Source organism: Taeniopygia guttata, chromosome W, assembly GCF_048771995.1.
Source record: "Taeniopygia guttata chromosome W, bTaeGut7.mat, whole genome shotgun sequence".
Taxonomy (NCBI): Eukaryota; Metazoa; Chordata; class Aves; order Passeriformes; family Estrildidae; genus Taeniopygia; species Taeniopygia guttata.
In genome coordinates this window covers 12279336-12302101 of record NC_133064.1, presented here as the reverse complement: position 1 = coordinate 12302101, position 22766 = coordinate 12279336, and the positions used below count along the sequence as shown (strand labels likewise).

Sequence of the window (22766 nt, the reverse complement as noted above, 5' to 3'; positions counted from 1 at the left end):
ATCTTAATAAACAATATCCCACTCTGTAGTTTCTCACAATTGTCTAACCTTTACATATATCTTAATAAACACTATCCCAATCTGTAGTTTCTCACAATTGTCTAACCTTTATATATATCTTAATAAACACTATCCCAATCTGTAGTTTCTCACAATTGTCTAACCTTTACGTATATCTTAATAAACAATATCTCAATCTGTAGTTTCTCACAATTTCCCCCCTTCTTCTTTTTATACTATTATTGTTTATTAGACGTTGCTTTCATTCTCGGCACTGTAAATAAACCTTTTTCCACAATCCCAACATTTATCATTACACTCACATGGTAATACTTCACAATTACAATAGGCGTAGCCCCCTCGTGGTATAACACATTCGCAACAATCTTCCTTCTCATTAATAGATGCATTTTTATATTTTTCCCCCGACCTCGTAGTTAAAATTAGCAGTTTAGCTATGTCAAATCGTTTTTTAATATCGTGTACTATACAGCGTAATATACAAGGCCCGAATATAAGTCCCAGAATCAATATAATAAGCGGTCCTGCTAAGGCAGACAGCAAGGTGGTTAGCCAAGGTGAAACATTAAACCAATTTTCATACCATGTCCTACCCGCCTCCCGATCCTTTCTACGTTGATTTAACCTTTTTCGGAGTTCAGACATAGTGTCCTGAACTACTCCCGTATGGTCAGCAAAAGAGCAGCATTCTTCATTTATCGCTACGCATAACCCCCCCTCTTTTAGGAATAATAAATCTAACCCTCTTCTATTTTGCAGCACTACTTCCGATAAAGACTTTACTGAAGTGGCTAAATTTTGGATAGATTGTTCTATTTTTGCTAAATCTTCATCTACAGCCGTCTGTAAACTTTGTAATTCCTGACTTTTTACTAGGGAGGCTATGCCTGTACCTGCTCCGACTCCCCCCGCTATTAGCAGTGTAGCTAAGGTTACCACTGTAATTGGTTCTCGTTTTTGTATATTCAGGTCTCCTTCAAAGTGGCGTAACACTTCCTCAGAAGTGTGATAGATTAGACGAGGAACAATTATCACCTGTACGCAGAACTGAGATTGGTCAAACAGATTTAGGGATAGGCAAGGCGTTACTCCGATGTCTGAACAAACCCATTTAGCTCCTGGTGTCGGGATAGCCCATTTGTCTTTTCTATTCTTGTGTTTATTTATGGTTTTTGTAGTGATTATTGTCGTTTGGTTGCACAAAGGCTGATAATTTTTGGGCACTGTACCAATACATTTTCCTTGACCTGTTACTAATTGAATAGTAATTCCCTGCGTATGGTTTTTTTGGTCATTCCATGGGCATTCTCGTGGGTTTGAACCTCTGGACCATTGAATCTTATCTGATTTTCCAATCGCCTCAAAATATGGTGGTCTAACATTATAACATAACCAGCATTCCTTGGTTAAATTTGGTTTGCTTTCATTAAGGGCACGATAAGAGGCTTGCATTAAATCCCATAAAGGGTCTTTGGGTTTCAGCACACCTGAATCCCTACCAATCACCACGTCATTAGCTGTTCTATTTGTTATTGATAAGGGGTTTGGACAAGTGGTTGTAACACTTGCGGGGACTATCTTTTTCGTCGGGGAAATGGGTGAATTCAATACTTTATTCGGCCCAACAGGGAGTGGATCATGTGGTATTTTAACTTTTCTTATGAGAAAATGCCCTCCCCCGTCTTTAGGAATTCCTCCATAGACACGTATTCCCCATGTTAGTCCTACTAACCACTTGTCTCCTAAGGGCTGTATTACTTGAAATTTGATGCGGGTACAGACTTCCCTGTCTCGTGAAGCCACATAACCCATGTCCCGCAGACCTGTAAGATCTACACCTGTTTGCTCAGGTACACATCCATTAGGAGTCCAGGTTGCTTTTATATATTTATCAGGGGCCTTTACTGACCAGCCCGAGGCTATTGTTTCACATCCCCAATAGCCACAATAATAATGTCCGGGATAATTACAGTAAGACGGTCCAGAAGCCGGGCATATATAAAATGGAGGTCCCTTTCCACAATGTATTGGTACTAAATCACAAAGTTTTACTATGAACTCTGGTGGACCTATGTCGCTAAAAGTGGCTATTGTTCTCGTTCCTTCCCAAGATATTAGTTCCCACTTGAATGGTTCATGTGGGTTTCCCCCTTCTGCCAGGGTTATTATCAATATGAAGACTAACGGTATACCAGGAAAAAGGGTGTCTGTCAATTTTACCAATTTATGTAAATTTTTACCAATCCCGGGGAAGCTCTGTTGTTCCTGCTTTTGCATCCCATTGTTCTGATTTTTTTCTCCACAGTCTGTTCCTCTTCTGCCTCGCCCGTCGACTCGGTTGCTCCGAGTCACGGGGTGCATCATCTTCTCGGCAGCAAGGGAATTCTTCAGGAGAACAGCTGTTTGGGTTTTCTGCCTGTTTACATAGGCTTCCCACTTTGCAGCTTGAACTAATGGGGCAAAGCAAGACACAGTTAGTACTTCCCTTCTACACTTTATAACCAAGATTTCAGCCACAAAGAGGACAGGCTCATTGGAATGGTAATAATAATATTGAAAGTATCCACATTCACAGCGTGTCCACCATTTATCCCGGCATACCTTATGCCTAAAACAAGCAAATGGAAAACAATTGTAGTTTAAATCATTACAACTAATTCGTATAACTAGAGTACATACATTATTTACATCAGCATATCTTTCATATTCACTATTGTGTGACTACATATGCTTAACAATTTCCTTCAGCACACGTTGTACGCTTCCATATATAATAGATAAAAAAGGAAATAACGATAGCAAATATAAACAGCAATACACACTTTATACCAAAAGGTAATGCAGCAAAAAAATCAAATAAAGTCTTTATCATTTCGTTATCTTTTTAGAGTTATCTTGGTGTCACCTGGAGTACTGATTACTTTCCAGTGGGGTCTCGTCACTGGGCCTTTAATGCGGCTGGCATGAGTCCATCCACGCTCAGCAGTCCGGACAGCTGTTTCTGTTGTCAACAAAACGAGATAAGGTCCCTCCCAATTGGGTTTTAGGGTTTCTTCCTTCCACACTTTAATCAATATCCAATCCCCAGGTTTAACTTTGTGTATTTTTAAGTCCAACGGGGGTCGTTGCACAATCAGTCCATGTTCCCAAAGCTGGTTACGATGTTCTGCTAATTGTGAAACATATTCATTAATCACACGGTCTCTAATTAAAACATTTGTTTGTGGGCTTTCAATTCTGTAGGACATTCCATACACCATTTCAAACGCTGATATTCCTACATCTGCTCGGGGTCTGGTTCTGAGAATTAATAGTGCCATAGGTAGGCATTTAATCCATGATAATTTGGTTTCTATCATTAGTTTAGTCAAAATAGTTTTAATTTCTCCATTCATCCTTTCAACTTTTCCTGAACTTTGTGGATGCCATGGTGTATGGTATTCCCACTTGATACCCAAGCTTTCTGTTAGATCTTTAACAATTTTTGACACAAAGTGCGTTCCTCTGTCGGAGTCAATTACTTCAGGTACTCCATATCGAGGTATAACATGTTCAAGTAACACTTTAGTGACTTGGTTAGCGGTTGCCCTGGAGGTAGGAAAAGCCTCGACATAATGTGTTAAGTGATCCACCATTACTAATAAATATTTGTAACGCCCTACCCTAGGTAGTTCAGTAAAATCTACTTGTATATGTGAGAAAGGTCTGTATGCTGGGGAACGTCCCCCAAGAGGTCTCTGTTTTATGTTTTTTCGATTAACCTTTTGACAGGTCTCGCAGGCTGCCGTGACTGTCTTTGCTATATTATATACACCTATACAGGCATACTGTTGATTGAAATGATCAACTAATGCCTGAGTTCCCCAGTGTGTTTTGCTGTGTATTTTTGAAAATATTTCAATTGCTATGCCCTTCGGCAAGACTTCTCTCCCATCTGGCAATATGTATTTCCCATCCTGTTCTTTAGCTCCCATTTGTTCTAGTTTTTCTTTTTCTGCAGACTCAAAACTCAAATTTTTACTAACTGGTGCTTGTTGCATAGTCAGAATTATATTATAATTGCCTGCCACTCGTTTTGCTTCTGTATCAGCTGCATTATTTCCCCTAACCTGATAACTTGTACCTCGCTGGTGTCCCTTTATATGTACAACTGCTATTTTATTTGGCATTTTCAATGCCCCCAGAACTCGACGAATTAATTCCTGGTGTACCAGCTCTTTTCCCTGTGAGTTAATGAATCCTCTTTCCTCCCATATTTTCCCAAAAGTGTGTACTACTCCAAACGCATAACGTGAGTCTGTATATATAGTTCCATCCTTTCCCTTCAGCGACACTAATGCTTTCCACAATGCATATAGCTCACAAGCTTGTGCTGACCAGCTGGCACTCAGGGGGCCTGATTCCCTTATCTTAAATTCTCCTTTTTCCCACTTAACAATGGCATATCCAGACAACCGTTTACCTTCCACTATTCGTGATGACCCATCTATAAATAATACTTCTCCACTTTGTAGTTCTTCTTCCTCTAAGTCTGACCTAATGCGTGTTTGTTGTTCAATTGTTTGAAAACAATTGTGCAATAGTTCATTACCTTCTCCTGGGTACAAAAATTCAGCGGGGTTAACTGCTCCAATAGTTTTTAAAGATAGTTTAGGGGATTCTATAAGTATTCCCTCATACTTTAGTAATCGGCTATCTGTAAGCCATTTCTCTGCCTTTTGTTGCAGCACTCCCCTGATGTTATGAGGCGCATATAAGATAACTTCTCCATTAAAAGTAATGCGATTTGTTTCTTCAAGTAACAGAGCAGCGGCAACAATGATTTGTAAACAGCTTGGCCAACCCCTGCTTACAGGGTCTAACAGCTTTGATAGGTATGCCACCGGTTTCCTTTGTCCGGCCCATTCCTGAGTTAACACTCCGAATGCCGTTCCTTCGTGTATGTTAACAAATAAATGGAAGGGCCTTTTTAAATCTGGGAGGCTTAAAACTGGTGCTTGACTTAGCTCCCTTTTGAGGCTGGCAAACTGCTCTTGATCCTGAGGAGTCCACTTGGGTATTTTTCCTTTAGGCAATTGTTCATATAAGAATTTAACTTTAGAACTGTAGTTCTCTATCCATTGCCTACAATACCCAAATAGTCCTAATACCTGCCTAATTTGCCTCTTAGTGACAGGCATAGGTAATTCCAGAATTCCTTTAATGCGCTCTGGGTCTAATATTTTCTGGCCGTTAAACAGATAATGTCCCAGATATTTCACTTTTTCCTCCACAAATTGTAACTTTTCTTGTGATACCCGTAGTCCCTTTTGTGCAAGAAAGTTTAAAAGTCGAATGGTTTCTTTCTTTACATTCTCCTTATTATTCCCCGCTATGAGCAGATCATCTACATATTGTAACAGCACATTCCCCGTTTGTACCTGATATTCTGTTAAGAGTTCTTCTAGGGCCTGTCCAAACAGATTAGGGGATTCAGTGAACCCTTGGGGGAGCACGGTCCATCTTAATTGCTGTCTCCGGCCCGTCTCTATGTCTTCCCATTCAAAGGCAAAGTAATTACGGCATTCTTCTGCCAGCGGACAGGCCCAAAAGGCATCCTTTAAATCAATTACACTATACCAGGAATTATGTGGTCCTAGTTTGCTTAGCAATGTATATGGATTTGCTACTACAGGGAACCGGGTGACAGTTCTTTTGTTTATTTCCCTTAGATCATGTACGAGCCGATATTTCCCATTAGGTTTTTTTACAGGCAAAATGGGGGTGTTAAAAGGTGACATACAAGGCTCTAAGATTCCTTGTGCCAACAATCGATCAATTTCTGGCTTCAATCCTCTCCGTCCTTCTAAGGATATGGGATATTGCCTTACCCTCACAGGTACGTGGGGTTCGGAAATTTGGATTTTAATTGGCGGCATTTCCAGTCTACCAATTGTGTCCGGAGAGTACCAAACATTGGGGTTAATTTGTTTTTGATCATCCACAGTCAAAGGATAAGCGGATACTGCCAATTCTTGATTTTTTACTTTAATTTCTAATTGCAGTTCAACAATTAAATCTCGTCCTAACAGATTAAATTCTGCTTCAGGGACGAGCAAGAGTTCACCCACTCCAAATTTATTTTCAGTTTCGAATGTCACATTTTTAATTTTTCTCACCTTAAAGGGTTCCCCTTTTGCCCCAATAACTTGTACCTTTTCAGGGGAAACTTCATATCCCTCAGGTATTTGCTTAATAGTTGATTTCTCAGCCCCAGTGTCTACCAAAAAGGTGAACTCTTGTCTCTGGGGACCTATTTTTAATTTTATCAAGGGCTCACGGTGGCTCCGGTCCCCTAAAATATAGAGCCCCTGACTTTCCTATTCCGTTTTCAAATTTTCCTCATCCCTGATCCTTTCTCTGCAATTCTTCTTTATATGTCCCTTCTTTCCACAGTAAAAACAAGATCTCTGTTCCTTTTCTATTACTACTTTTCCTTGTTTCATCCTAGCAGATCTATGTTCACCAGTTCGCCCTTTGCGGTCCTCTCTGACTGCTGCTACCATCATTCTTACTTGTCGCTTGCTGCTCTCTTCTTCCCGCCTTACGTAGACTTTCTGAGCTTCCCTCACTAATTCATCCAACCCTCTATTCTGCCAGTTTTCTAACTTTTCAATCTTCTTTCTGATATCTTCCCATGATTTTGCCACAAACTGAGTTTTGAGGAGCGCTTGTCCTACCGGATCGTTTGGGTTTACTCCAGAGTACAGCTGAAGGGCTTTCCTCAGCCGTTCCAGCCATTCAGTAGGGCTCTCATCTTTCTTTTGCATTTCATTAAATGCTTTATTGATATTCTGCCCACGGGGTACTGCTTCCCTAATTCCCTGAATTATTATAGTTCTCAGGTCCTGCATATGAGTTCTATGAGCCGGATCCTGATTATTCCAATTAGGTCTTTGGAGTGGCCATTTAATATCTGCTCGAGGTCCCTGGGCATGCTGAGCATCCCACAGTCTCATTCCTGCTCGTCTAATCATATCTCTTTCCTCGGTAGTAAATAATTGACCAAGGATAGATTGCAACTCATCCCAAGTATAAAGGTTTGGTCCCAAAAATTGATCTAATCTTTCTGCTACTCCGAATGGGTCCTCAATTAAGTTTCCCATCTCGGTTCTTTTAAAATCTCGTAGGTCGGCAGAATTTAAGGGTACAGAAATATATCCAACCACAGGTTGAGGTCCACCCATAGGTACTTCCCTTAGGGGGTACATCTGAGCTGCCCCTCTTTGACTTCTAGTTACACGTCTAGGAGGGGGTGGGGACCCTTCTGATTCTGGTGGGGGAGTGGGCGCTCTAGGGATCTCTGGAGGGGCTGCGGGAACAGGAGGAGGAATGTAAGGAGGGAGGGTTAGAAGGATATCGTCTAACTCTTCCTTCTTTTTCTGGGGCTTAGTTTTTGTTTCTTTTAATGAATAAAGTCTAGCCCCCGGCTTTTCTAGCCACACTTCCGCATACAGACTCTCCTCTGGGTTAAAAGATTTTTTATTATTAACCCAGAGGTTTAATTGCTGTCTTACCCAATCTTCTTCTGACCCATAGACTGGCCAAATAACATTCTTAGAAATCTTCTTCCCTCCCCATATCTTAGTACAATATTCTATCATTTTTTGCTTATCTTTCCCTAGGGTTCCAGGGAAATACTTCCAATTATCTAAGATATATGCCAGAGGGGTATTCTTAGGTACAGAGGGTACCCCCCCCATGGGAGCCGAAGGCTTGCTGCCCTTCGCCCCCATCTTCTGGAATATCCACAAACACACACTCACTCGCTCCTCTTGTTCCTGGCCCAGTCCCTCTCGGGAGATGGAAAACGCAGTACTTAAGAGTCCACACTTGCTTGGTTCAGTATATCGAACCTCTCATTCGTTATATTCCAGGAAACCCAATCCCGCCCGAACGGCAAACCCGCGAACAATTTCGCCGCGAACAGTTTCGCTCTGCGAATAATTTCGCAATATACTTACGCGTCCTGCGTCTTCGTCCGGACTCCCGTGCACAGAATTTTTATGGGATTTTACCGGTTTTTTTCCTTTGTTCCTTATCCTAGATTTTAGGTTCGTCGGTAAGGTTTTGAGGAAAGCTGTTGATCACGGGGCCGCGAAAATATCGCGGGGCGCCTTTCCCCGGAGGATCAAAAGCCCACCCTTCCTTATCCGAGTCACGGCACCAGAAATTGTTATAAATTTGCGCCACAACGGAACATAATCCAATTAAGAATTTTATTAATTTACAGCAAGTAGGATATGAACAAAGGTAACAGCGCTGGGGCAGCAAATCCAAAAACTTCCAAAAGTTCGAAGCTTTGGCTGCTCCCCCGATTTCACTCCAACTGTCTCCTTTTATTCCTATTTCTTCTTTTGTCTCCCTGGAATTTGCAAGTCAATTCCTGTCGTTATCTTGTGTTTGTTTAAGCAGTCCCCTAGTGTGAATGGTTGTTGTGGTCTTTATCTTCAGTCTCCGGTTGAAGTGCTTGTTATCTTATCTAGTATCAGCTGTGTCCGTTTGGTGTTTGCATACCTCCGTGGTCTAACTTTATCTCAATACCTCAGTCTGTATTTTTCTTCTCACAGTTGTCTAACTTTTACATATATCTTAATAAACAATATCCCACTCTGTAGTTTCTCACAATTGTCTAACCTTTACATATATCTTAATAAACACTATCCCAATCTGTAGTTTCTCACAATTGTCTAACCTTTATATATATCTTAATAAACACTATCCCAATCTGTAGTTTCTCACAATTGTCTAACCTTTACGTATATCTTAATAAACAATATCTCAATCTGTAGTTTCTCACACGTCTTATCCCCCTTAGATATCATTTCCCGTAGTCTTTTCCCAACTTTTTCCATGCCCTGACACTAAAGGCAGTGTTAGCATCAGCTTCAAAGTCCTGTGATTTACACCATATCAGTAAACTATGAAGGGCATAATCAGAAGCTTGAACATTTTTCCTTTTCAATAAGGCTTTCCATGTGGACAAAACAGTCTTTTCCTCATTTGATAAATAATTTCCCATTATTTTTCCCAATCGCTCACCTCGAATCAGACATCTGAATTAGGTTAGGACCTCTGTAGCCTCTTTGCTGCCTTCATTTATTAGGGTACCCTTCAACTCTTTTTTTTCCTTTTTTTTCCCCTTTTTTACAGCCCAGTTGTAATCATGGCGGACGGCCACCAGATGTCGCTATAGAGTCCCAGTCAGAGCAAAGTACCAGGGCTCAGTCAGAAGGCTGTATAGACTCTTTTATTAAAGGAACATGTTGCTTTTATAATCTTACAAGATGCTTACATTTAATTTATGAAAACATACACTGCTCATTGGTTATAAATAAGAAACAAAACTTTTGATAGGTAAATGGAGCCACGTCACTGTGTGAGCCGAAGTCCAGATCTTTTTACTTTCTCTCTTTCTTCATGTTGTCATGGTGATAACCTTGGTGACTTCCTGGAGGGAGATATGAGGCTTTCCTTGTTTTCAGGAAGCCTCCTGGCTGGCTCACAAGAACGGCACGGAAATGTCTTTCCTACATTTATCACTCCATAAAAAACTTTTTCCTAATATCCAATCTTAAGTTCCCTTGGCACAGCTTAAGACTGTGTCCTCTTGTTCTGTCAGTTGCTGCCTGGAGAAAGAGACCAGCCCTCACCTGACTACAACCACCTTTCAGGAAGTTGTAGAAAGTGATAAGGTCATCTCTGAGTCTCCTTTTCTCCAGGCCAAACAACCCCAGCTCCCTCAGTCATTCCTCATAGGGTTTGTGTTCCAAGCCCCTTACCAGCCTTGTTGCCCTCCTCTGGATGTGTTCAAGCATCTCAACATCCTTCCTAAATGGAGGGGCCCAAAACTGGACACAGTACTCAAGGTGCGGCCACAACAGTGCCAAGTACAGGGGAAGAATGACCTCCCTGGTCCTGCTGGCCTAATGCTTTTTCTCTCCTCGAGCCTGGTCTTATATGCTCTCAGAGATAAGCATTATACCCTTGATAGCTCAGCTACCTCAGGGGGCATAAAAGAAGCAGGATGGCTCCTGTGACAGTGTTGGAAACAAAAAGTTTTAATAAAAGGCAAAAATAAAAAAGCTCTTTACAGAGAAAAGCCAAGTCAGTGCAAGAGGCTCTTGCTCCTGCTAAAACACTTCACAAAAGTTATTAATTTCTTTTGTTCTCTTCTTTTCTAGGGAAAAAGTCCTGCTTAGGCAGGACTTTTTGGCTCCTGTCCAATTCGCTATCCTTAAGTTTGAGGTGAAGTCCCCAAGGTCCTATGAGGTGTCTTTTAACCAATTTGAAGATAGAAACTTCTGGGCTTTTTTCCTTTTTAAGGGGACAAAGGGTAACTTGTTTACTCAGGCAACAGGGGGCACATTCCTACATCTCACCCTTTCTATATATCTAAAAAGGAAAGAGGAGAAAGGAACACGATCTGAAAAATCTCACCTTTGTTGACAATTTGTAGTTATGCTTATAATTTTTAAATTTTATTATAATTTTTATTGCTTGTGAGTTATTCCTCTATTTTAACTTTGGTGAAGTGCTTTCCCAGGCAAGCCTCAAGTTTCTGACTATATATCATTTAAAAATATAGAACTTCAAAACATTTTTAACATATTATTTAGAGGTAAGTTAATAACCTTTTAACACAACAGTAATAACTTACAGAACTTTTTCAGTGCAAACTATTTTTTTAAACAATTTTAACTAGTACAAACTTGGAAAACACAGTCTTTGCTTTCCAGCTGTCGCTCAGTTGTCTGCATGTTCTTTCTCTGGCATCTCCTGCTGCACTTGAATTGGCTGTACTTGTGGCTTGACATTCTTTGCAGGGCCCCATCGAACACCTGCATCTGTAGAAATGCATGCAAACCCCGTCCCCCAAGTCACAAGAGGATGGGGTCCTGAAATTTCTCCTCTCTCTCGATCCTTTATGAAGACTGGTGGCTTTTCCTTGAGCTTTGCTTGACTGGTTTGCGGGGGCGTGTTTTTTATTCTTTCAGTGTCTGTTTATACCCCCCCCCCGCTGTCTCTCCCCTTTCCCAGTGGTTAGTCTTCCCTAGCTCACTCCCAACCCCCCTCTCTCCAAGATTTGAATTCCCCCTTCCCCTGCCTCTTTTCCCCAGAACAGTCCCTGTCTATTTAGTGACGTTCAACACCTGTGGAATTGTGTTATTATATGTTCTATTATGTATAAGGTCATTCCATGTATCCCCCCGCGCTCTGTAAGCGACCCCCCGGATTTTTCCCATCTCCCCCCGCGGTTTGCCTTCCCGAGAAAGTGCCAAGTCACTGTGTTTACATCCCCCAGACCATCTGTCAGCCACGTGGCGGGGTCGGGAGATGACCTGGCACCCTTCCATCTGTCCATCTCCCATTGGACCCCTGCACCCCACTGTCCCCAGACCCCCCGTGGCGTTATCTCATTGGCCGCCCCGGGTTTCCCCTGTTCGGTATTTAACCCGCGGTCTGGGGATGCCCCGGCGCTTTTTCTCCTGCCTGGCTCCGGCGTGCTACCGCGGCTTTTTCTCCCGCCCGGCTCCTGACTGCCGCAGCCGCCGCCGCTTGCAGCCGCTCCGCAACCACCACCGCTGCCCCAGGCGATCGCGGCCGCTCCGAACTGCCCCGCGATCGCTGCCGCAGCCGATCCGCCGCCGCCGCCGCTGCCGCTGTCACCGCAGCACTCGCGCGAGCCGGCCACAGCACCGCAGCTCGGCGCGCCGCCTCTCTTGGCTCACGGCCAGCTCCAGAGAGCGCTGCCCCACCCCCAAACCAGCAAGGCGGCACGGACAAACTCTAACTCAGCACGCTGCAGTCTTTTCGGTTTTTGCCTTCCCAACCAAGCCGCAATAAACCGAGATTTTGCCCGCGGGGGAAAAAGTATCTCTCCTTTTATTCGCCTTGGGACTCGCCTCGCTCCCAGACCCACGCAGCACCGGCCAACACCCGCGAGGGTTCGCCGGAAAACACTGAAGTTGCCAGCGCTCCCACCCCCCCCCCCACGGAGCTAGCTGGGACAAAAGGGGGGACAAGAGAGCGCTAAGGCAGTTGTGGCGCCCAAACGCGTTGCTTGGGAGTTCCAGGCACATGGATTGAGGACCACCAAGCCCCGAGAAGCTCGTGGATTTACCTCGTGGACGTTACAACACCCTCGCAAGCCGCGGTTCCGTTTTAAGGAGCCAGGGCTTCCAGAGGGGTGGGGCCGGCACCTTTGGCTTGCACCGCCGAAGTTTGGCCCCCCCACGGCGAAAACTTTGCAGCTGGACTTTTCGTTTCGCCTTCGGACGTCGCTGGACCCATGGTGAGTTACCTGGGTCCCCCTGGGCTGGGTACGCCTTGCTCCTTTTGGGGTGCGTTTCTCTTTCTCCCACAAGAGGGCAATAAGATCCCACATTTTGTCTCCTGCTGCAGGGAGTGTGTAAGGGAAGGCTTCCCAGCGCTCAGATAGGTGTCTTTTTTTTTTTCTTTTGTTATTTTACCAGCCGCGAGGGTTGTGACATGCTTTAACATCGACATAATGGGTGCAAAAATGTCTGTGTCACAGGAGAGAATTTATGTTCAAATCTTAGGAATTTTAGGTGGGAGAGGGAAGAGATGCAAAAAATCAGACGTGAAGCGTTTTGCACGGTGGCTTCTGCAGTCTTTCCAGGACCTGTCGCAGGCAAATTTGTACCAAGTTCAATTCTGGGATTGAGTTGAAAAAGAAATTGCCCAAAAGGAGGACCAGTCCCTTACAATTTTTATCCATCTAGCAATCCAATTGAGAAATATTGTCAAAGATAACTGCGAAGGGAAGCCAGAGCCACCGCAGGGCGAACGCTGCCCTCCAAGCCCCCCAAATCCCCCCAAAACCCTCTCCTATCCCTCTCTCCCTAACTCGGGGATTCTCAGACAGGCATCCCGGCAAAACCAGCTGCAGGCAGATTCTGGCCTCTCTTCTAACCCCCAGGCTCCATTGCAGGATGATGCTGGCATCGCCCTGCACCCTTCCCCTCCCCAAACCTCCTCTCTTTGCAAAGTTGTGAATTTTAAAACCCCAGATTCTTCCCCAGGACCTTCCCCGGACCTTTCCCAAAATGATTCCCTTCCCCGCCCCAGGGCACAAGATGGAGGGGACTGCATGGCATGCCCATCCCCCTCCCTCCGTGCTTTGTCTCCTAACGACCCCCTTCGCCCTACAGCCAACCCCTGCCACTCCCGAGACTTCTCCACCCACCCCTCCCCTCCACCCCCTTCTGGCACCTCCCCTAATGAATCATTCATCAGTCCTCCCTCCGACCCCGCCCCTAGGGGTGAGGTAACACCAGCCACACCCCCTAGCCCTGGTCCTGCCTCCGCCCTCCGTTCCCGCAACCCGCCCTCTGGTTCCCACGCCTCGGTTCCCGAAGGAGGGGGGGAGGATGGGGGGGGGGAGGGGGGAAGCGGCGACCTGCCGCAACCCCTGCTTGCCTTTTCTGCCGCACCAGTCACCTACACCCCGCGGCAAAGGGGCAGACCCCTGGCACAGTGGACCCCTATCTCACAGGCTGCAATTAGAGATGTTTTCAAAGCCCAAAAGGATTTTGGTCGTGAAAGTGAATACTTTCGGGGACTTTTAAAAGTCACACTTTCCTCCAACGAGTATGTCCCTGCTGACATTCGCGCTCTGTTTTTGTGCTTGCTTACTCAAGCTGAGTTTTTGGTATGGGAGTCCGCATGGAGGCGGGAGGTACGGGATACATTACCGCAACTTTGGGCAAAAGCCGAGACCTCCTCCGACACCGATGGAGGCATGTTAACCATTGATCACCTGTGCGGGATGGGGGATTGGGACGTGGCAACAACACAGGCTGAAAAGATTCCAAGGGGGGCATTGGCAGCAACTGCCAATGCGGCAGAAAAAGCATTTTTTAAGTTAAAACCCCGTGGTCCTGTTGTTAGCTGTTTTTCTATTAAGCAGGAGACACAGGAATCTTTTGTTAGTTTCATAGACAGGTTGTACAGGGCAGCTGAATCGCAGGTGCCAGAGGACGGATTGAGGCAGGGCATGGTGAAACAGATCGCCCTGCAGAACGCCAATGAGACCTGCCGACAGGCGATGCTGAGCCTGCCCCTCGACCCAGAGCCAACGCTTCAGGACATGCTGGACGTGTGCGCTCAAAGGGTCACCCTGCCTTCAAAGGACCCTCAGGGGACACCCCAAACGCCATCACGGAGAGTCTCCTTCGCTGAAGCCCACACGCCACCCGTGGCTCCGGCTCCTGCACGCCGCTTCACTGGGCCACCACCCAAAGGTTACCATCCAGGACGGCCCTGCAACCTCTGCAACAAGAAAGAACACTGGGCATCTCACTGCCCCCTCAAAGAGGACTTCTTGCATTTTAAAAACCAGCAGCAAGGGCAAGGTGCCTCCAACTCAGGGGGACATTCAAAAAACTGATTTCCCAGCGCAGTCCCTCCCTGCGTGAGGACACAAATTTGGTGGGAAACATAACATCAGGGGGCAGGAGGGACAACACATTAGCATACCCACCTGAGGACAATAACTATAATACCAAACATGACATTTCTGGATTGCACAACAGGGGAACAAGAGCTGGTGAACCAGCCTGCGTGGGAGGAGTTGGGAATTTCATCTCACAGGCATGGCTTGGTCGGGACCCCGACCATCCCAGGCCCATCCTTAACACCCAGTCCAACTTCTCTCCATACAGGTTGGCCCTAACCGAACTCCTACTGCTCAGGGACAGCAACTGGCACTTTGTCACAGTGGACACACAGGACCCAGGGACCTGGAGGAAACTCCACAGTAAGTACATCGTCCTTGGGGACACAAAATACATGCCACTCGACATCACTATCACACCCAATTTAACACCTGCGAACCCTAAACATCTGGTGCTGTGGCTGCACTGTGCTCACCCGCTAGTCTACCTTCCCAAAGGGCAAATCATCGCCCAGGCCATACCTGTATCTGGGGCCCCCGTGTACCCAGAAGATCTGTGGATGAAGACCACGAAATAGATCTACGAAGTGTGTCAGGCCCAGGTAATTGGGAAGGATAGAGCCAAAGTTGCGTGTAACATATGGAATGGCGGTGAGCACAAGTGGCTTAACGGCCTCTTGGACACAGGGGCAGACGTCACAGTCATTCCCTCACGGGATTGGCCGTTGCGTTGGGAGTTGCAGGACGTGGATGGACACATTCAAGGTGTCGGAGGGGCACAATTGGCAAAACAATCTAAAAACATCAACAAATTTGAGGGGCCAAACAGACAGACAGCTTACCTGCGTCCGTTTGTTCTGGATTACACGGAGCCCCTGTGGGGAAGGGACCTGATGGCCCAGTGGGGGGTCACATTGACCATTCCTACCCCCCAGGTTTTTCGGGCAGCAGTCACTGAGGAGCGTCCTACCCAAAAGTTGAATTGGCTTTCTGATGTTCCAATCTGGGTAGAGCAGTGGCCGCTCAATAAACAGAAATTAAAAGCGCTCCAGAAGCTCGTGGCAGAGCAACTTGCCAAGGGACATATCCAAGAAACAACATCTCCTTGGAATTCCCCTGTCTTTGTCCTGAAAAAAACAGGCAAAGACGAATGGCGGTTGCTCCACGACCTCCGTGCCATCAACAATGTGATCGAAAATATGGGTCCACTCCAACCAGGGATGCCGTCCCCCACAATGTTACCCAAAGATTGGGAATAGGCTGTGATTGACATCAAAAATTGCTTCTTTCATATCCCCCTCCACCCAGAAGATGCACCACGTTTTGGCTTCTCGGTTCCGTCCCTTAACCGAGAAGCCCCAATGGAGCGGTACCATTGGCGAGTATTGCCACAGGGCCTCAAATGCTCGCCCACCATTTGCCAGCGGTACATAGCTTCATTGCTGACCCCAGTCCGTACAGCCACCGAGGGCGTGATCATCCAACATTATATGGATGACATCTTGATTTGTGCTCCCAATGACGATCTCCTTACACACGCGCTTAACCTGACAACCGATGCATTGGTTGCTGCCGGGTTCGAGCTGCGACAAGATAAGATTCAAAAGATGCCACCCTGGAAGTACCTGGGCTTGGAAATACCAAGCGGACTATCACTCAGCAAAAATTGGCCATCAGAAGCAAAATTCGGACCCTAGCAGACGTCCAGCAGCTGTGCGGTTCTTTGAACTGGGTGAGGCCATGGCTAGGCATTACTAACAGAGACCTAGCCCCTCTTTTCGATTTATTGAAAGGGGGGGAGGAGCCGAGTTCTCCCAGGGAACTCACCCCAGAGGCCCAAGCAACTTTAATTAGGGTCCAGGAGACAATGTCTGCCAGACAGGCCCACAGGTATGATCCAGACCTGCCTTTTAAATTCATCATATTGGGCAGACTGCCACACCTCCATGGTGTGATATTTCAATGGACAGACACCCCAAGGAAGGGCAAGGACCAAGACCGAAGGGACCCACTCTCCATCATAGAAGGGGTCTTCCTAAGTCACCATCGGTCCAAGAGAATGACAAGGCCACAGGAGTTAGTAGCGGAACTGATCCGCAAGGCAAGAGCTCGGATCAGAGAGTTAGCTGGATGTGACTTTGAATGCATTCACATTCCCATCAAATTGGAATCAGGCCAATTCACCAAGGCCATGCTAGAACATCTGTTACAGGAAAATGAATCCCTGCAGTTCTCTCTAGACAGCTACACAGGCAAAATTTCAGTTTTGAGACCAGCCCACAAAATTTTTGAATCAGAAATTCAATTTGCGTTGTCCATCAAACAAATTCAGAGCAAAAAGCCACTCAAAGCCTTGACAGTTTTTACAGACGCATCCAGGAGTTCTCACAAGTCTGTGATAACTTGGAAAGACCCCCAGACGCAGCAGTGGGAGACAGATGTTGTGGAGGTGGAAGGCTCCCCTCAAATAGCTGAGTTGGCTGCCATCGTCAGGGCCTTTGAGCGATTCTCGGAACCTTTTAATTTGGTAACTGATTCGGCATATGTAGCTGGTGTAGTGTCTAGACCGCAGGACGCTGTTCTCCAGGGTGTGTCCAACGAAGCCCTGCACAAGTTGCTCTCGAAACTGATTAAGCTAGTCTCCCACCGAGAGCAACCCTTTTATGTGATGCATATCAGGTCACATACCAACTTGCCAGGGTTTTTGGCCGAGGGGAATCGGCATGCCGATTCTCTCACCGCCGCCCCGACTCAGGTAGCTCCGCTCCCAGATAAGTTCCAGCAGGCTAAGATCAGCCACCAATTTTACCACCAGAATGCGCCCGGCCTGGTCCGTCAGTTCCACCTCACTCGTGACCAAGCCAGAGCCATTGTGGCCACCTGCCCGTCCTGCAAGTCGCTCCCCCTACCATCAGTGAGCTCAGGGGCAAACCCTAGGGGTCTGAAGTCCTGCGAGGTATGGCAGATGGATGTTACTCACATCCACTCCTTTGGGAGGATGAAGTACGTCCATGTCTCCGTGGACACTTTCTCTGGGGCAGTCTTTGCTTCTGCCCACGCAGGGGAGAAGGCCAAAGACATTGAAAAGCATCTGATACAGGCCTTCGCTATGCTGGGCGTCCCAAAATTGATAAAAACAGATAATGCCCCCGGGTACACATCCAAGAGATTTGCCCGCTTCCTGCAGCAATGGGGAATAGAGCACAAAACTGGCATCGCATATTCCCCGACAGGTCAAGCAGTGGTGGAGCGGACTCATCAGAGTCTCAAACGCATGCTGAAACAGCAAACACCAACTATGAAGGTTGAGTCCCCCCAAGTTCGGCTCGCGCGTGCCCTCTTTACACTGAATTTCCTGAATTGTTCTTTTGAAAACCTCAGCCCACCAGTCACCAGGCACTTTGGCAACCACGAGCTGAGCAAGGTTAGGGAAAAACCACCAGTGATCATCAAAAATCCAGAGACTTGGCAGCTGGAAGGGCCCCACGAGTTAGTCACCTGGGGACGGGGATACGCTTGCGTGTCCACGCCCTCAGGCCTGAGATGGGTCCTGTCCAAATTTGTCCGGCCATATGTCCCCAAACACCAGACTGACAAGAAAAAAGATCCTCAGGTGAAGCATGCAGCCCTCCGCAGACGGAGAAAGTCTCCTCCCTTCCTTTTTGATTCAACACCTTCTCTTTCAGAGCCTTCCCTTTCACCATACAGTTCCCTGGACTCACTTTTCCTTTTTTGATTTAAACCTCCCCTCCCCAGAATGCTGATTTATGTTCCAGTTGTTTTTCAAATGCAAGCTTCATCCCTCTCGCAAGTGACTGGCTGAGGTCACTTTGAAGAATGAAGTCTCACAAGTTAAATCCAATCCGTTTCAGAGACAGGACTTATGTTGCTGTTGACATTCACTGTTATTATTATAAGTTTTAGCAATGTTAAAAGGTTTAAAGATCATCAATTCCACCGTGCACATCGACCACGCAGTCTTCACCGCCCCATCAGAGCTGACATCCGCTCAACGCAGACAGCCAGAGAAGAACCGAGCAGACATCGGGTTCAACGACGGGGAACAGAACTGTAAAACCTCCCATTTAACTTATTCTCCGTTCTTTTCTTTTGAAAAACAGAAGAGGGAGTTGTGGAATTGTGTTATTATATGTTCTATTATGCATAAGGTCATTCCATGTATCCCCCCGCGCTCTGTACGCGACCCCCCGGGTTTTTCCCATCTCCCCCCGCGGTTTGCCTTCCCGAGAAAGTGCCAAGTCACTGTGTTTACATCCCCCAGACCATCTGTCAGTCATGCAGCGGGGTTGGGAGATGACCTGGCACCCTTCCATCTGTCCATCTCCCATTGGACCCCTGCACCCCACTGTCCCCAGACCCCCCGTGGCGTTATCTCATTGGCCGCCCCGGGTTTCCCCTGTTCGGTATTTAACCCGCGGTCTGGGGATGCCCCGGCGCTTTTTCTACCGCCTGGCTCCTGTGTGCTGCCGCGGCTTTTTCTCCCACCCAGCTCCTGACTGCCGCAGCTGCCGCCGCTTGCAGCCGCTCCGCAACCACCTCCGCTGCCCCGGGTGATCGCGGCCGCTCCAAACTGCCCCGCGATCGCTGCTGCAACCGATCCGCCGCCGCCGCCGCCGCTGTCACCACAGCACTCGCGCGAGCCGGCCACAGCACCGCGGCTCCATGCGCCGCCTCTCTTGGCTCACGGCCAGCTCCGGAGCTCGCTGCCCCGCCCCCAAATTGGCAAGGCAGCATGGACAAACTCTAACTCAGCACGCTGCAGTCTTTTCGGTTTTTGCCTTCCCAACCAATCCGCAATAAACCGAGATTTTGCCCACGGGGAAAAAAGTCTCTCTCCTTTTATTCGCCTTGGGACTCGCCTCGCTCCCAGACCCACGCAGCACCGGCCGACACCCGCGAGGGTTCGCCGGAAAACACTGAAGTTGCCAGCGCTCCCCCCCCTTCCCCCCCACGGAGCCAGCTGGGACAAAAGGGGGGACAAGAGAGCGCTGAGGCAAACACCCTATTGGTCACTTTGTATTACTCCTCTCCCTTGTTTTCCCTGATAGGTTCATGATATGTTAGTCCTGCCCTAAACTCCTTCCCTGCTATTCCCCTATAAAACCCTTTGTCTCCCCACCCCAAAGCATCTTGGAGCACGCAAAATAAACCAATCCTGTTCACCCCCAAGTCCCGTGCCGCCTCCATCTGTCCCCGCGCCGACATCTGGGACTGCAGAGCTTCACAGGGGGACCGGCCGCCCCCTCCTCTTCCCTCGCCGCCCAGCACGCCCGCACTCGGGGTGTCGCGGTGAAAGGGTACTGCGACGCAACACTGGTTTTGCTGAAATGCCTGAAAATCGGTGGTACCTGCTCCATAAAAAAATTATTTAAGAAATTAAATACATATATAGCTTTGTTCAGCCTCTCTATAGTAGATAGCACTTCTGTTCCTCCCTTTTGCCTTTTAAGGATCCTTTTCAATTATCTGTGTGCTCTGTCTAAAATAGATTGGCCTGTGGAAGAATGTGGAATACCTGTGGTATGTTTGATACCCCAGATTTTGAAAAATTCTTGCAGTTTGTTAGAGACAGGCTGGTCCATTGTCTGTTTTAACTTCTTGAGGGATACCAAGTGTCATGGTTTGATGATGGCACAATGCCAGCGCCCCATGAAAATGCAACCTACCAATCAACTGTTGTGAAATGTGATCGAGAACAGAGCAAAGCAGGCCAAACTTAATAACAAAGGAAAGACTTTATTACACTACTACTAATAACATAAAGAGGAAGAAAAAGGAAAAAAAAAACACACAAACTTCAAAATGAAAACCTTCCAAAACATTCCTCCTCCCACCACCCAACTCCAACAAACCACAGCGAGACCCATTTAGATCCTTAATCCAGTTTTCACCCTTCAATATAATCAATACTGAATCTATCGGGGAAGAGAGGAGTCCCCCTTGCACCACAGACCCCCAGGAAACACAGCTGCCACCTCTCGTGTTTCCAATGTCACACGTGGCACTGCCCAGACACACTGGCCAGTGTGACACTCTCCTCTCCATGTCACAGTGTTCTCACCACCGTGCATGGACAGAGACTGCTTATAGGGCCTCTTTAAGGATGCTTTGCCAAGGACCACCAGGAAAAACAGTCCAGTATCGCATTTTGGGACTAGAGTCCCCCCCATTTTCCCCTGGGGCTGAGGGTCCAAGGACAGAGATCTCCTTCTCTTCTTCTCTGAAGATGGAGGGCATCCTCACACCCTCCTCAGCTCTCTCTGTCCATTCCAGAACTGGTAGTTGCTGAAGGAGGTCTCTTGGCTCACCTGTGCATCCCCCCAAAATGCAGTCCCTCTTGAAAGAAAGAGTCGTTCAGTCTATGGTAAACAAGCAGAGTCCAGCCAAAAGCCACTCCATCATCTCCCCCCAACCTTCTTCTCTGAACATCTGAGGTCCCAGGCTGTCTCTCTTTCCTTCAAATTGAGGACGAGTAATATTTCATAAGGCCTTCATTTCGCAGGAAAGGGTTAAAATTCCCGGACTCCCTGGACAGCTGAAATCTCAGCCCAGGACTCCGTCTCCAGTCTCCCACGCTGGGCATCTTCCCCCCCCTTCTCCTTCTCCTCTGCCGGCAAACTCCCAGGTTTCTGCAGGCTCTCTATCTCTTTTCCCTCTAGCTTAGGGGAGGGGGAACAAAGACATCTCAGATGTTCTCCACCCTTCCGTACGAAAGAGCTGGCCCAGCTTGGTTCCGATCCTTCATCCCCTGGCCTACCTCTGCAGGCCGCATGGCTCCCCTCCCCCCACTATCCCGGGCTGGGGGGGTAGGTCCGTACCTTGCGATGACCGGAACCAAAGAAGAACGAGTCCTCCTGGGAATTCTGCTTTTAACCCCTCTGTGTTCTCAGAGGCGTGTCCATCTTCAATTGGTCACCTTAAGTGTCAGTATCCAAACCTGACCCCTGACTGAATGGACCTCTTCCTTCCAAAAAAAAAATTCTCTTCCTGGGTCAAACCATGATGCAAATGCTTGTAAGAAATGTTTAATTACATCTCCACTCATTTCTCCTTGATGTGCGGATGCAAAAATTGCTCCTGAGAACGTATCTATTGATACGTGTATATGTTTGAACTGTGCAAATGATTGATATTGAGTTATGTCAGTTTGCTATAGCTGCAGCCTTGAGGGCAATCTGGACATGATTGGACAATTGCTTTTGCCTGATTCTGAGAGATGTTAAACATTCTTACTCAGGCAGGTGCATTTTGATGATAGAAAGCATGGCTCAGTCTGGTTTTTTTGAAAGTGTATTCTGCATTGACATGGCTAGCAGATCAGCCATGGCATTGCCTTCTACTAGGAAACCTGGGAGCGCAGAATGTGAACGGATGTGCATTATGAAATAAGGTTCCTGTCAAATAGAAAGAAGGAAGATTAGTTTTTTGAGCAAACTGTATAGCTGATCATTGGAAACCTCTTTTAGCAGAGACCCTTCTGCCCTTTCCACTACACCTGCAACATAAAATGAATCCGTTATTAAATTAAAAGGAAACATGAATTTTGAAAATACTCGCAAAACTGCTGTTAACTCTGTAATTTGTGAAGAGCCTTCTACTTCTTCAATATCTGATTCCCGTTTTTTTGTCTCTCGATTTTGCAAAGCAATCACAGATTTTTTAGACTTCCCTGAACCATCTGTAAAAAATGTGATTGCATCTAGGGGTGCATGACTTCTTAAGGGCTTATGAATTAATTTTAGAGGTTAATATAGTAGCTCAGGTTTTGGATGATTGACTGAAATTTTCCCTGTCAAATTTTCTAGGGCAAATTGTATAACCTCTGAATTTTGAATTAACCATTCCAAATAGATGGATTTGACAGGCAGAAAGATTCTGCAAAATCCTTTCCTGAAAGGGAAAATATCTGTGATCTGGCCTTTATAATCAATTGTGATATAATTTCAGGGCAAGTTGTTATAGTTTTACCCAGCCGATGAGACAGGAAAACCCCTTCTAAGATTATTAGATAATCCTTCGTCTCTAGATCCCACTGGAATATTAAACCGTGAACCTGTGGACTATCCCCTAAAACTGCAAACAAAAAAGACAAGTTAGGATTATATTGATGAGCCTGGCGTGACTGGACAGCTTGCATCACTTTATCTAAAGCATTTTGGGCTTCTTTGTTGAATTCTCGTGGTGAGTTTAAAGCTGTGTCTCCCTTCGGTAGGTTAGACAGAAGAGCTAAGTGCTGTTTTGAAATGCCTAGCAGTGGACGAAGCCA

General features: G+C 46.6%; 1 long non-coding RNA gene across 1 annotated transcript; it reads right to left on the bottom strand.

Annotated features, from left to right (window-relative positions):
- Positions 1 to 409: 409 nt before the first annotated feature.
- LOC140682124 (uncharacterized) lies at positions 410 to 8867 on the bottom strand. The gene is made up of 2 exons (XR_012053374.1): positions 8025 to 8867; positions 410 to 3190 (listed from the first exon to the last, which is right to left on the bottom strand). It is a non-coding gene; the product is annotated as an uncharacterized lncRNA (long non-coding RNA).
- Between the last annotated feature and the right edge of the window lie 13899 nt (positions 8868 to 22766).